The sequence below is a fragment of the Pieris brassicae genome, chromosome 5 (assembly GCF_905147105.1).
Source record: "Pieris brassicae chromosome 5, ilPieBrab1.1, whole genome shotgun sequence".
NCBI lineage: Eukaryota > Metazoa > Arthropoda > Insecta > Lepidoptera > Pieridae > Pieris > Pieris brassicae.
The window spans coordinates 8,539,771-8,554,082 of NC_059669.1; the positions used below are offsets into that span (position 1 = coordinate 8,539,771).

Consider the following 14,312-nt stretch of genomic DNA (forward strand, 5'->3'; position numbering starts at 1 on the left):
GAGCGCGTGACAGTCCTGCACGACGCACGCGCCGCCGCGGTGCCACTGTGGAGTCCTAATCGCCGGCTTGTGGTTCTAGTGTCACATTTATTCCGGTTTCCGGTGTTATGCAGTGAGGTCAGTGATTAAGGCCACGGCTGGATCATTAATGGATGGTATCGTGGATTTTGACCTTTCAAGGTAAGTGAATGCGACGTGAGTGGTCGATTTTAGTTACCGAAAAAAAGTATATAACAATTTTCAAATTACTGCCAGTTAATGACAACGTCGACAGCGGTGACTCAGACATATCTCGAATTTTCCTTTTGTGCAAATATTAAGTATCGCGTCGTAGTGTCTCGAAGGCGACGCGCCACCTGGCAACAAGTTCTAGTCTGTCGCTATGCAGGGTCTTTGGAAACCAACACCATAACCCGGCTTTTCTCGCTCCACAGCCGCAACAAAGTAACTGACTACTCGGGCCCGAAATTCCTTTGCGGACATTCACGTCGCTACTGACTAAAATAAATATTTTATTTAACAATAAAACTTCGGCCACTTTGATATCGAACAATACTTTCTCGTAGAACTTTGTTAACGAAAATTACCGAAAACAAATTTCCGTGACGTCAGCAAATAGTCGTAACAGTATAACTGCGAACGGTTAATTACTGGTGATTGATAGTTAGTAACTATTGTAATATATTAAACAATAAATTTGTGACTAATTAAAAATATTCACAAATAGCGAGATTTTTTTAAACTACTTTATTGAATAATTATAAGTTTATAATAATACAAATAACTTCAATCCGGTTAAAAAAATGTTTTCTTACAATGTGTAAAAGCTATGTTAACCAAAGACAATACCACTTTATTGAAAATAAAATTCACATGTGTAAAAAATATAGAATATTCATTTATTTTACCCAACATCGTGTGACGTCAAACATTGCGCGGCAAATATCATTGAGCTTCGACGAATTCATGTGTCAACGAATGTCACTGATAACAAAATAATAATGGAAGGAAGCATACTCGTTTAGGTAATATTCGTCATGTTTTAAAAAAAACAGACGAAAACTTACGTAACGCGTGGATGGTACGTGGCATAAAACCTATAAAATTTTTGACGTGGAAAATAATTTTAACAGTGCCAATTGCATTAGTAAAATTTCGATTAAGAATCGTCAAAATATCTAAATCCCGCCAAAAGGTAATTATTGTATAAAGTTCTCGCCAAGTACGGAGTTATTAGATATAATGCATTTTTAGGTTATTAAAAAATCTGGCCAATTTTCGTTTACCCGAAATAGGGAAGGATATACAAATAACCCCTTTGATACGTCAATGCTCACTACGAATATTAAATGAAACAATGTATGTTTTCTGTAATTTTTTATGACCCTGTGAAACTAAGTTGCATGGAGATATTCTATAACACAAACACTTTATCGCACGAGTGACGAGGTCCCTCGGAGGGCATCCGCCTCTGAGATTCATGTCCAGACTTGTTGCGGTCATATACAGTACACAGGTTTATACCTGTTTTATTTTCAAGTTCTAGATTTTATGTAAGATTTTTCGATGATGATGAATTTGATTTGTATATAAAGTGGCTATTAAAAGTAGATTAATTTAGACGTTAGGTAAGGTGTATATTTTTTTATTTCATTTGTAAATATTAAGTCGTTGGGTTTGTGCGTGTGCATTATCCATGAAAAGGGACTGGTTAATTTAAAAGCTATATTAAACAGAAAATTGAAAATCTAAATATCACGACTTATTTGCAAGAAGTAAGTTTAATAAATGGGTTAAAATTATTTAATAATTTCAAAAGTTTTACAAATAAATTCTATTCATTAAGACCTAGTTCAATATTGTTTTTGTAATGTCCATCCACAGAAAAATTTTAACCAATTTATGTTCCAACTTCACGAGTTTTTTTTTAAATACATAATTAAAACAAAAGAACTATTTACACTTAATTAATTAATTAGTAAATAAAAACAAAAGTGCCTTCATTGCTGCAACAGGAACTAAATCATAATAATTTATTTTTATTAATTGAACGATTTTTTTGCAGTATTCTCACAAACATTAAAATTAAACCATCCAAGACTTATGTATATCCTTTCCTTCATTAGAAATCCTTATACATATATACAAATCATATATTCCAATTACAAGCAGTAATATAAAATTAAATGAAAACTATCCAGAAATCACAGTCTAGAAGTGTAACCATGTCCACAGAACCTACTCAATGACTCGTAAAGCCAGTTTTAATTCCAATGGAGGCTCGTGTTTAGCACTTAGCTAGGCAAGTTGTAATATTTCTTTGGAAATAAATTCTGGTAAACGAGTTTTATAGTAGATATAGATTTACGCGACTTAATGAAATATTTTTGATCGTTAGCTTTACCTAGTATTAATATCTCCCAGAATTACATAGAAACATATATTGGTATCACAATATATAAGAAGATCAAAACAAGACTTAATTTTTTTTGCTTTATTTATAAGTAGAGTTTAAAAAAGCAAAAGAAAAATTTTACCTGCTGTTATATATACTCAGTAGGATTTTAAAAATACAAATAGCATTTTTTTTACAAACACTCAAATTCCCGATTTTCATTTCGTTATTATTATCTATACATTTTCAGATAAATTGTTTAATATTAGGTGTTAAGATTACACATGTTCGCAATCCAAGAAAAATGTGTTATCTAGTTATCTCTGCGGTTAAAATAAGGCTAAACGCTCCTTGATAGCCTAATCACTTTCTTTTATTAATATGCCAAATGACACATGGAAATAAAATGCTCATTTATAATAAAATATTAGACGGCAGTTTCATTATATGATATATATTCATCATATGTTGAATACTCAAATATATATATGTATATATTTCAATGACATTAGTAAACATAACAATCAAATATACAGTATTTACAAATTACTTAACCTACATAGTTATAATAAAAAAAAAACAAACAAAACATTTAAAAAGTTTGGTCCCTGTGGCAGTGTACAAAATCAAAGTTGGAGGAAAGACTCTTCTTATATTGGAGAACTGGATCCGTTTTAATATTTTCCGCCTGGTTGGCGGCCGTCTCAGCTTTTTTGTTTGTCCGAGGGAGATGAGACGGGGCAAACGTGTCCACACAAGTAATATCCCTCTCTCTCTCCCCTTAATGAATATATATCAAGTAGTATCAACGGCATTTGTCTACGTTTAGGCCTTTATTTTTAAACATCCTGAAAACAGTATCTATAAGATAATTTAATTGATTCAGAATTTTGGTTACTCCACCATATTGCTTGCATCGTCACGCTATGGAACATTAGAAAGAAACGTATTCACTTTTAATGAATATACATATTTGGAATGTATACCTAATAATATTTTCCGAACAACAATACTATCTAAGATTAGTATGCGCGTGATTCAATGGGCGGTGATTACTGACGTGGTCTCGTCGTCAGCCAACGTCATATATCGTCACAAGTATATTTAGAAGGAATGTAACATCAGTTACAAGATTTTCCGGAAAAAATTGGAAAACGTCCAGAAAATGCGGTGCAGTTATCTCGTTCGAATTTTAAATTATTTCCTGTTAATGTTCCTAGATGTGTTTATAGATCCGACGGGAAAAAACAGGATTTTATAGGTGTTCTGCACGTCTTCAATTCAAGATAAGTAATAATGTAAGGGAAGAGATATCATTAAACGTATATATATATATATATATATATATATACGTTCCAGAGTTTGCGACATCAGCCGATATTAAGAGACCTATATAAAAGTTCCATATAAAAGCGTACACAGTTGCTATTAAAATCATATCGTTATTATTAATCTAAAATATTTAAGGTTTATAAAAATTACCCTCATTCACTTATCGATTTTGTAAAGTGGTATTTATTTGCGTAATTCATTCTGGGGACGCCATTTCAGAGAGAATCCGGTGTTAATAAAATATAATGTTTTACCTACATACAATAATTAATCTTATTCTAAAGGGTTGCAAATCTAATCTAAGCAAAAATTCATGTTATCTACAATAGAATCTTGCAAAACCTTGTGTGTGATAGCAAATTTAGGTTATCAGTTTTAAAATCTGTTTGAATTTGGAATAAATTAAATTAAAAACATTCAAATCCACCACCAAGGCTTACAATTCTACGTTTTAGATGCTGTCGTACACAACCAGATACATTATTTCTACTTACATAAAAATGTCTTACGTATCTCCAGGTATTTATTAACACTTTGTTGTAATATAACATATTAAAACATAGGATTTGGGAGGCGTAAAGGCCCTATCAGAAACTTTTTTTTTAAAAAGAGGACATGTTCTGTGGGACTCAATAATAAACTTTATCCCTAGGCAACCCTAGTAAGGAAGAATAAACCCGAGTTATTATTATAGTTGATTTAAGTCGTCATTGCCTTTTTATATGGCACTCAGCCTACTCAACCCAGTCTCAAGTTCTTTTGGCAGCCGGCAGACTCTCCCGGCCGGAGATTCTTCCGGCTCTACCTTTGTAGCCCTCGCAAACTACCCATAAATATATTACTCACCCATAAAACGAAAAAAATACCATAATGTTCTACGTTCATTCATTCATCAGCACATCATTAATTTAAATAAGTTGAAAGTTTAGTTACGACGATAATAACTGTTTCATCTATTGACAATGAGTAATGTATGTACGTGTTTGCTTTTATAACCTTATTTTTGAATTACGTAATCCAATGTTTTGCGTATTCTCTAAGTGTGAGTACCGCCACCATGAGTTTGACAGTGACACGACGGCGTCAAAAATTTGAAAAAAGCCTTCTGAACCGAAAGTTTGACCGACCATATACAGTACTAGTCATCGAATAGGGTAAGGTTGGTAATGCCCAGTGTATTTTATTTATTTATTAACACTTCGTTACATTACAATATAAAAAAAATTAACATAATTAACTCAAAAGGAGGGCAACTGGCGGCCTTATCGCTTTCGAGCGATCTCTTCCATGTAATCACCAGTGTGACATTGATCATTAACATTTGATACATTTTTAATTAAGCTGCAAAGTGTCATTTTTTGAAATGAAAAATATAATTAAATAATAAATAATTGAATTTATAATATAATTATGTGAAAAAAATCTATCTAGCACAGACGAAGTTGAAGACATATACTATATACTATACCCCATAGTTTCATCTCGTTGCATTATCCCAGAATATCAGACACGTGCAGATCTATTTTGTCATCTTGTTTGTAAATTAATGGCAACACCAGCCAAAGCTAAACGTGAGATCGTGTTTACCCACCTGTTGCTTTCTCACAATGTTGCATATTTACATGTTACATATATTTGTTGCCAACATTCTGAATCAATTCACAGTAATAGAAAGAAAAGACTTCGGGTTTTAAACACTTATACATCGGTTGGACAGACTTGAATGCTTTTTGATATAAACATTGTCAAAGTAACGAAAAAAAATCCATTACGAAATGTTCAATGTCAAATGGCTTTCGTAACTGTCATGTTAGGCGAAGTTCGCCAAGGCAGCAAGTAATTTTTAAATAAATGTAAATAAGCTACCCTTATTTGTTGTGTGTGTGGTTTTGATGATATATATATATATATATATATATGTGTGTATGTATGTATGTATGTCCGAATATTCCTTCAAACTAACCTACAAATTTAATATTTTTTTATACATAATTTGTCATTAAATTTTGTTTGCAACATTGTATAAACATCGGCCATTTTAATAGCTTCAATCAGCTGTTTCTTGATTGAATGTGTCTAGGATCTACTTAAAAAATGCTGTCAATCCAGATAGCTCAAACGATTGTCAGGTTTTTGTATTATGGTCAATTAAGTTCACTTGTGTCGGCGTTCCCTCAGGAATGCAGTCGGAACCTGTTCAACAGCTGATGCAACATAACACTAACTCATCGTGTTTCGTAAATTATGGTTAAATTCATACAGTTGTCAATAAGCAATGAAAACCACAGATTCAATTACTTTACGGTTTTTAAATTCCGAATTCAAACATCTGTTCCAATTTAAATTCGATATTTAAATTTTAAAAATCTAAGTAATTGTTATCTAAATTCCTCTGTTGGTTATTATACGCGTATAATCTTTAGGGCTAAATCAAAAATTAAGTATTTGACTTTACTAGAAATCACAATTATTCTAAAGTAAATTTCTAGCAGTTTCAAATAATTTTCACACATACCTAAGGTGTAATAATATTTTTAAAATATCAACGTATTACGGTTGAACTATAAGCTCCTAAAGATTGAAAATGTCTATAGACACCAAATTGTATGGCTAATCAAAACATGTATTAATAAACTTACCACAATTTTATTGTCAATTTGCTTAATATAACTATAACAAAGATGTCTCCCAAGAGTTTCGAAGAACTTAATATAAATATCCCGCTCACACCGTGAGACAGCTGACGATGACGTCACGGCATCATCAGCTGGTGCCGGTGAGGCGGTGACAAAACAAACTGATAATATTAGATATCTTCATAGATATCCTCATTAGACGATAACCTCATGGTTATCGTCTAATGCCTTGGCGCCAATCGATATGGTGTATTAAATTCATGTACAGTCATTTCCTTTTAGAACCATAACTAAATCATTAAAACAAATTGAATCGTCACTGTATGAAAATATTATTCCTTAAATTGTGATTACACAAAAATAATTTCGGTATCAAGTACACAGTTTCTATTATATTATTGCCCGATGCATTGTAGGTTATAATATCCTTAATTGTTACCTTTTAAATCAGTTTCCCAACGTGGGACTCTGCCTAACAGAGAGGCAATTTTATTGTTAATTCGAAAATTTCTTAAAATCATTTGTAATTTAAATTTCTTTGTTTTTTATATGTTTTGAATAGTTACTAATACTGTGTCCTAGAAACCTATCATTTAGCAAGACAGTGAGTAAGAGTTTCTTACGACGTACAATTATATTTTTCATATTAACAATTATACATGCTCCATATGGGGAAAATAGGAATTATAGAAAGGCTAAGGTGGGGCATGGCACGAAAAAGGTTGGCAAACACTGTTTTAAATAATCATTAGTCAAAAGAGTCATTAATAAAAATAATTTATTTATTATTATTCTCCCATATAAAATTTGCAACAATCAATAATATTACCGTTAAGAAGGTATTGGGAGACTGGTTTCCAAAGGTAAGAACCTGTGATATGGATAACCAGGTTTCCATTCCACAGCAAAGTCATATTGAGTGGTAACAAAGAGTACATACATATACGGGTCGGCAAACAAATTTAACGTTTTATAAGGAAATGAAACAAAACAGTGAACTAGTTAGTTGTTAGTAGAAATAAAGTATAATACCCAAGACTAAAGTCAATAAGTAACAAAAAGCTGACTTGTCTATAAAGAAAAATTATTAATGAAACAGATTCAGAAATCTGAGGCCAAGACCCATAAAGGTTTAACCCATAAATGGTTAGTTCCACTGATTTTATGTATGTACCTCACTACGTGTTCATACATATACTCACTAGCTCTCTGACCCAACAATTTCGGTGTAATGTATATATTTCCAACTTAATTATAACTTGTGGATTAATGTTTCGTGTTTCCATGGTTACGACGGTTATTTTCATATAATGAATAATATAATCAAATAAGAAATTTCTTCTTAGGTTTATTGATACTGATTTATTTCTTGTATATTTACTATGCATGACAACATATTAAATGATTTAGGAGGCAATTTGTAATAACAAAAACACGTGCAAAGCGCCATATTGCTTTTTAACAATTATTTCTTTTTCGACTTCTAAATAACCGTAAGAGATTCTAAAAATTAATGAGGTTTTAACTAATTTTTAAATAAATTTATTCATTGTCAAAATTATGTATGAATATAATACAGCTTCGCCATATTGCTATTACTTTCATTTTAGGAACTGATATTAAAAAACAATATCTCAACAGAATTAAAAGCGAGATTGCAGACTGGCGACTAATGAGCTGTATCAACGCGATCGATCTATAAATAGCTTCCATATATATAGAACTTGCTCGTCTGATGTCTGACACATCCTTTTTAACTCCTTTTTACATTGAGAAATATTATTGCTAAATTTTTAAAAGGGTTTCAGATTAAATAATGTTATATTAATGGGAGTATTCATATTCTGAGCTGGTAAATAAAAATATTAAAACTTGAATGATGTTTGGCTGTGCTTTGACTGTGTATATAAATAATAATAAAGCCTTTTTTTTATTTCCTTAAGTTACATTTCAAATGGTGTTAGCATTTACTTATAGCTAAATGTTAGTCACCTGTGAATATGGACCCCTGTTGGGTGAAGGCCTCCTTCAACTCTTTTCAGATGTCTCTCTCTTTGCCAATAGTCTTTTCCTTCTACTTCTATTAAGTCTGTTGGCCTGTCCACTCTTCTTTTTCCTTGCCCGTCTTTAATATCCGTCTATTGTGTATGTATCGTGTTACATAAACTGCTTTTTGCCATTTTAGTTTCAAACCTTGTGATAAGGCATTGCTTGCTCATGTTTTTGTCTAAGACTAGGCGTCTGGTAAATAGTATAAGGTCTCCCGATATCTCTCAACAAATATGTACCGCAATACAGTGAGGGAATGCTGCGAGTATTCAAGTACACTGCCACAGGGAACAAACTTTTTAAATATATTTAAGATTTCTATTTAGCCGTTTTAAATTATAATGTATAATTTCTCTAGCTACTACAACTTTTTACACTAGCTAAGCTATTGTATAATTAAAGTGAAAATGGAACAGATGGAGAGAGATGGAGATAGAGAATTGATAGCCTCCTTTTTATATTTAGTTAAAAAAGGAAGAAATTGGTTAGAGTGGTAACAGGAGAGCGTATTTGATTTGGCAAACGAGACTCCGCACTTCGTCTCGATTCTCATTCTTAGGCTACTTTGTAGTTATTCACCAGATCCCTGTAACTCTTCTAAACAAAAAAATGCTTTGAAAACAACTTATAAAACGAATAAACAACATTGAGTCAGAACTATTCTGATGACATCAGATACAAGTTGACGCCATGCAAACTTTGCGAACAATTCCACGAAACACATATTAATTCAATTGGTAGGCTAATGAATATTGAATTTATTAAGTGTTAAATTATATTAAATGGTAATTTGAATAATTAAAACATATACAAAGGAAGTCCTTCATGCCACCATCACCACTATCATCTCGACATCCGCCATTTTACGACAGGTTTTTATGAAACTTTTTTCCGCACTCAACAAAGCCTGCCGAAATCTGGCTTTTTAGATGTTATAACAGTAACTTTAATATTTGTTGTGTTGTTCCAGGTTAATTTGATTCATGGAAGACGTTGGACGCGAATGCAAATCCTAAATGTAAATGAAAATTGAAATCAATGTATGGTAAGCGAAGTGTAAACTGGATCACACATAAATACGAAGAAATAAGTATTCAAAATGTTAATACCAAAAGGTATTTTTTCCTGTAGTTTAACATTTATTAAGATGGTTATTGGAGATAGCTTCGTCACATAACACTTACAAACTCGAAAGTTGTTTCTCAGTTTTCTCTTTTAATTTACTATTAAGAACGCTGTAGGTTCATAAATGTATCGTTCTTTAATATTTATAACATCAAAATATAATTTAAGAAATTATGAATAATGTCCCCGTCTCTCTTTTTCATAGACAAGTTTACCTAGACCTATGTAATAGAACCTCTTTGACGGATAAACACGTGAATTTATTGTATCCAATTTTGGCGTGAATTACTTGGCGTTTTAATTGGTTTACGGATATCGTATATATGTTTAGGGAGTCTACGTAAGGTTTTTAAAATTCGCTGTTATCATAGTAGTATTGTATATTAGCAACATTTCATTAATATGACGCGCACATAAAAAGTTATTAAGCCCATCCCTATATGTACGTGGATCGCACATTAAATATTGAATAAACGGAAGGACATGAACACCATATTTGGGGTCAATACAACAGCTAAAATTTGTTTTCCAAGAACCTATTGACTTTTAAATCAGGATCTTGGCGTGCGTCAAGTGAATTGCTCTTGAATAATAAAGCATTAGATTTTCTAAATAGATTTTGAAAGCGTGAACTCTCGTCTGTCACTGACCGTCTGAATTATGGGTGTATTCCAAATATTACAATTTAGCCTGTTAATAAAGTATTTTTTTATAAACCATGGCTAAAAGTAGCATCTAAAGCAAATTAAATGTTCTAAGGAAGAAATCCTTAAACAATTTAATTATTTACTTTATTTATTTATTATTTATTAACACTTCGTTACACTACAATAAAAAAATTGAACATAATGAAATCAAAAGGAGGGCAACTGGCGGCCTTATCGCTTTCGAGCGATCCCTTCCAGGCAGGTAAAGAATTAGCTTTAGATTCAAGAAAGTCGAAGGTCCCGTAGATGGTTCTAGAACAGAGTTTTCCAACGTGGGGCCCACTCCCCACAGGAGCCAATTTGATTGTTAATTGCCTATTCGAAAGTTCATTAAAATTATTTGGAATTTCAATTTCGGTTTTTCATTTTTTTTGATAATATGCTTAATGCGTTTCGTTTATAATTTCCTAGTAATTTCTTCGTTCAACCTATCATTTAAGTTTCTTAAGTAAACAATTTAACTTCCTAATATTAAAAACTATGTGTTTAAAACATAAAAATCTTAGGAAGGCAAAGGTGGGATATGGCATGGGTTTGGAAACACTTTTCTAGAACTTCAAACTTAAATGAACAATTTTCTGTATGAAGTACATAGATGACAGCGCTTTCGACGATATTGTAACAAATTTCAGTTTAAATATGGACCTTAGGTGGCTAAACAGTATAATACAAGAGTAATAATGTTAAGTAAAATCTTATTTATAGAATTTATTTTTAAACCTATTCCGTAAAAATCGTCGTTAGCAAAAGTAAGGTGTTTGAACCTGGTAAATTATATTATTTTTTATTAAAATTAATTCATTACATTCAAATTTCAAATGAATTCTGAACAAATACCAATCGTGCCAAAAATAAACAATTAAAATTGATAAGATTTTGCATAAAATGTCTTAAAGGAAATGATGCAAGTCTTCTACTTTCAGCCAAAGGCGTTTCCGACTTCACTTACATATACCGTGGTAATAGCTAATATTGTATTGTCACGAGATTTTTAATTTGAGACATGAATTAATTATACTTATTTATTTTATTTCGATTTAAATAAGCATGCCAGTAAAACTCTTTACTTCTGACGTATACTCATTTCTAGTTTATACATCATTTAGTAACGCATGGAATAAGAAAGTAATAAAAACCTTCCTGAATGTTCTAAGATTCCAATTTTATATCTAGAAATCGTGTATAAAAAGCGGCGTAAAATATAATGGCAGGCTGAAGCGATGACGCTAGGGTTAATGACACGTTGACTCATCGGTACACGGGCTCTAAGTTAGTATTTTGAGGCGATATGGGGACAATTCAATTGCATTTTAGCAATTAGAATATGAAACATCGTAGAGACTTGATTTTAATAGAATAATTAATATTCATGCTTTCTCTTAAGACGTGTAAGCTAATTAATGTTTTGTCCTTATCACAGTCATACATGTCTTACTAGTAATATACATATTATAAATGTAATTGCTATTTAGGATTGTTAATTTGTCGAGAAATATGAAACATTTTAATAACAATTATAACTAAGTATCCAATATCACTCACTCAGGCAATTTATCGAACATTGTTATTGTACATTCAAATAATTATAGGAATTGGTCTAAAACCATGAAGAATTCAGAAATTATTTAAAGCGACGAAGAATTGTTAAGTGACTCGAATGATTTTTTTCAAAACCAAATCATGGAACCATCGCTGTTAATAATACGTTTTAATATAAGGGTCAGATAATAAAATCAAGAATAAGCCTTATACCATAGCAACAGAGCACGGAATTTTAAAAATGTAAATGTTCCCTTACAAACGATATAAATATTAAAACAAATCTATACAATATTTACGATTATCCCGTGCTATGAGTTCATTACCTAATGTTCCTAAGTTACCGACACTCCGACGACCTTTAGAACGAAAGTTGTGCAGCAAGTTATGAGTCACGATGGCTGCTGCTGACCCGGCGTCGGCGCAGGGCTGGGTGTCTAGACGACACACTTTGCACACATAATATGAATAAACCTCTGGGATGAAGATTATTCAGATGCAAATTGTACTTATTGCTTCTTACTGTACTATATTAACTATTTAGAAACGGCAAGTAATGACGTCAGTTTTGGTTTTCTATGTTTTGTAAAGATACTTCATAGGTACGAGACAGAGTTCATATACATTTAAGGAGTTTATTTTGATAAAAAATTGATGTTATTAGATTATTGTTTCGCAAATAATGCTCTAATAAAACGTTTATCTACGGCACATCATCAATATCACATCACGGTTTTTATACGTAAACTTATTTTGTGCTTTTTTGTTCGACTATGAACCTACAATACTTGGTTAGAGTTTTTATGGTAGAATGTTCAGGAACATTTTGTAGGGATCTAAAATAATCATTTACAAGACGAAACTTCGAAATAAAAGGTACATATACTAATATAAAATAATAGTAGGTAGTTTAAAATTGACTGTGAATCGCCATGAGTCAGATCTTTGATTAATGCATTTTTAAAAAGGATACCGTACAATTTAAAAATGGAACAGCAAAATAGCTCAAATATATTGTTAAATTAAGGATATTCTAATTTTGAAATTGCTGTAAAAAAATCACGCAATTTTCAAAATAGAAAATGGTGTTATAAGATATTTAACTCTTTATTCCCGAAACCCGATAGGGACTAAGCTACGTCGTAGCACAACCGTAGTATTAGCACCATAAATATATTGTTGAAGTCCCGTAACCCTTGGGGGGTTAAGTTAAGTTAAGTAAAATTCTACGGTGGTCATACAAAAAACTTCATCAGATCAGGAAAAGTTATCAGGGATAGGCTTACCAACCTGAAATTATTGTTTCATCGGGACACATGTAGGTTTTAGTGATTAAGTCTTCGAAGCGCTGAAATGCCATAAATATATTATAGCAAATTTTTATTTAAAATTGACACGCGTCAAAACGCGTTCGTCTTTGTGAAAAATATCGCTTAATTGCATTTTGTATTTTAAACGATTAGGATTTAAGAATGAGATATTGCAAGTGATAATTATTGGAATAATGAATACAGTGAGATTGTAGGCGACGCGGTAGGCGAAGATAGATCTACATTTATTTTTGGATATCTCTGCATTCGTTGCCGCCTACAATGTTTAGTACGGGTGGCAAAATTATGTTTTTACTTTTTAAAACTTCATTATAACGAACGATGACATGGGAACGAGAACGATGATTGATGAACACTATTTTTTACATAACTTCATTTGGGTTAGATTACTCCTTCGTTATAAAATACACGACTCTGTGATTTCTGTAAAAAATAAATTTATCTACTAGAAAAATCTAAATTTCTATAAATTTAATTTTCGTATAAAGTTTTATTTCTACAGCTACAATAACCACCGTGAATATTTAACGTTATGTTACCTACTTAAAATATTTTCGTGTGTTTAAAAATCTACCGCTTCATATTTTGACTCATTACACAGCGTGAAAGTCGCTGAAACATGACCAGATAACCACTATCTATTCGTGGCGAAATGCGCTGTGCTACAATTAATTGAATAATTAAACTGGTCGGCAACATCACTTTTGTAATTATGACGACATAATTAGTATAGTTACTATGCGCGCGGCATACCCACGCGTTTTAATACACTAGAATGTTTGTTTTTTTTTTCAATTGTTGTGTAGCTCGCCCGCATAGAAATAAACTAAGTTTCGTGTTAAAAGGTCACACTGAAACCGTGGCACGCTGACGCTGAACGACACTCGCGCCAAACGGAGAACGCGGGGAGTGATTCCCGCCAAAACGGTCGCAGGCTGTGGCGCGAAGGCCCACGATTGGTCGAGCAGCGGCGCGCGGTGTGCGCAAGGCCGCCGGTTTTCCCGCGAACAATGCCAAATGGTGCATTTGTCAAGGTGAGTTCGTTCACCGCCGACGCCGGCGCCGCACGCTCCCCAGACAATCGCTCGCTCCGAACCGACTCTGAAGGTCGACGGAAGGTAGCGGCTAGTTGTGCGCTACCTCGCGCTCGCGCAACCAACACGCTAATTATCATCAAGTAATTAATGTTTCATTTATT

The 14,312-nt window shown here is 32.5% G+C and overlaps 1 long non-coding RNA gene across 1 annotated transcript in view; it reads left to right on the forward strand.

Moving 5' to 3' along the window:
* Positions 1-14,312, forward strand: part of LOC123709308 — a 19,426-nt gene continuing 5,114 nt past the window's right edge. Inside the window, exons 1-3 of the long non-coding RNA XR_006753715.1 lie at positions 1-180; positions 9,383-9,457; positions 13,960-14,148. This is a non-coding gene — a long non-coding RNA (uncharacterized LOC123709308). The remainder of the gene's footprint in view (positions 181-9,382; positions 9,458-13,959; positions 14,149-14,312) is intronic.